The sequence below is a fragment of the Mus pahari genome, chromosome 15, assembly GCF_900095145.1.
Source record: "Mus pahari chromosome 15, PAHARI_EIJ_v1.1, whole genome shotgun sequence".
NCBI lineage: Eukaryota > Metazoa > Chordata > Mammalia > Rodentia > Muridae > Mus > Mus pahari.
The window spans coordinates 49,146,711-49,148,876 of record NC_034604.1 but is presented as its reverse complement, the minus strand read 5'-3'; the positions used below and the strand labels follow the sequence as shown (position 1 = coordinate 49,148,876).

Here is a 2,166-nt window from a genome sequence, read left to right as displayed (position 1 = left end):
TGTGTGTGTGTGTGTGTGTGTGTGTGTGTGTATGTGTTGAGGAGTGGCTGGTGAGATGGCTCAGCAACTAAGGATGTTTGCTCCTCTTCCTGAGGACCTTTGTTCAGTTCTCAGCATCCAAGTTAGGTAGCTCCAGAGGACCTGGTACCCTCTTCTGAACTGCATTGACATCTACACCCTTGGGACAAATACATTAATACACATATGAACACACTATTCCTTGTGAAAAGGTCAGTTCTGCTGCAAAAAAAAATAAGCATTAAAGAAAGTAGAATGCTTTACCTCTGACCTTGCTTCTGCTGTAGACTGACCTTGAACTGCAAAAACAGATACACAAAAGATGGGCCTGGCAGCTGAAGACAGACATGTTTTCTGGACCTCAGGGAGATTCCAAGTGGTTCTTCATGAGACAATGCAGATTGGCAGTGTGAGAGCTTACGGAGGTGGAAAACTCAAAGCCAGAAATAGCGACTACCATGATCCCTCGTAGTCCGGGTAACGCAGGAAAGAGGGAGGCCATGCTACAGGATACAGAGGGTGAGTAGTGAGACACCGAGAGTTGACTGCAGAAACTTGGGATATGCGGTCTGAGGGGTGTCTTGAAAAGAGTTCCAGAAAGAGAAAGCCAGCAAGACAGACAGACAGCCTTTAACCACTTTTACTTTTTTTTTGCAATTCATTTTCCTATGGTCTGAAAATGCTAAATGAAAAATTCCAAGAATAAACAACTCACGTATTATAAAGCTTATTACAACATATTGTTATAATTCTTCTATTTTTTTTTTCTGGTTGTTGAACTCTTTGTAACTAATTTATAAACAAACTTTAATATGGGGATGTGTTGACAAGCCCACAACAGCTGAATGCGATGGCACATACCTTTAACCCCAGCCCTCAGAAGGCAGAGTTCAGGGAATCTCTAATAGTATCAGGCCATCCTGGTCTACATGGTGAGCTCTTGGCCAGGCAAGGCTAAACAGTGAGACACTGTTTTAAAACAAAAACAGAAACGAACAAGCCAAAGAGCCCACAACAAACATATGGAAGAGGTATATCTTGGTTTTGTGTGTGTGTGTGTGTGTGTGTGTGTGTGTGTGTGTGTGTGTGTGAATTTGACATAAGCATGGGTCATCTGGGAAGAGGGAATCACAGTTGAAAAAATTCCTTTATCAGATTGGCCTGTAGACAAGTCTGTGGGGGAAATTTTCTTGAGAAATGACTGAAGTAGAGGAACCCAGCCCACTGTGGGTACTGACACTCCTTAGTAGGGGATCCTGAATAGTATAAAGAAAGCAGACTGAGCAAGCCATAGGAACCAAGCTGGTAAGTAGCGTCCCTCTATGGTCTCTGCTTCAGTTCATCCTTCCAGATTCCAACCTTTGAGTTCCTGCGCTGACTTCCCACAGTAAAGTGACTGTGACTGCAATGTGTAAAGTCACAGAAATTCTCTCCTCCCCATATTGCCTTTGGCTATGACCTTTGTCATACAAAGCAAACTAGGATAGATCTAATGTAGGTGGAATACAGAATACATCCAGAAGAATTTGTGAATTTCTTTCAGCAGCGTACAGAGCCTAGCTAGTTAGCTACTTAATCCAAGAGTTAACAGTGAAACTACTGCAAACAGCAATGCTATCCCTCTTTTCCCTATTAAAGGCGAAGAATTGGAATTATTAATTATTCAGTTGCAGGCTGTGAAAGTTACCAGCGGAGCTTGTGATGAAGCTTCTGGAGATAGACTGGAAGTAAGGAAGGTTCTCTCAAGGAAGTGACAGATGGTCTGAAAACTTGAAGATGAGTAGAAGTTAGCCCGAAGCAACAGTGCAGGCATTGGAGTTAAGATTCATTCAGATCCAGCTGTCTCGCTTTAAGCAGACAGATTGCCAAACTGGAGTCCCATGATAAGAGAAACCAGAGACAGCTAGCTCAGAGTTACTGGCAGAGTAGAAGAATTGTTTCATCAGTTCTCCTCAGCCTTCAGGAAGAATTCATCCAATTGTAAGGCACTCCATCTCAGCAGGCAAGCCTAATAACCTGAGGTTGATCCAACACACAGAGAGGTGGAAGGAAAGAACTGACCCCATCAAGTTGTCCTTGGTCCTTGAGCACACACCTGCACACACCTACACGCGCGCGCGCACACACACACACACACACACACACACA

At 43.6% G+C, this 2,166-nt stretch overlaps 1 long non-coding RNA gene across 1 annotated transcript in view; it reads right to left on the bottom strand.

Moving 5' to 3' along the window:
* Positions 1 to 521, bottom strand: part of LOC110332854 — a 32,753-nt gene extending 32,232 nt beyond the window's left edge. Inside the window, exon 1 of the long non-coding RNA XR_002381044.1 lies at positions 290 to 521. This is a non-coding gene — a long non-coding RNA (uncharacterized LOC110332854). The remainder of the gene's footprint in view (positions 1 to 289) is intronic.
* Positions 522 to 2,166: the final 1,645 nt, after the last annotated feature.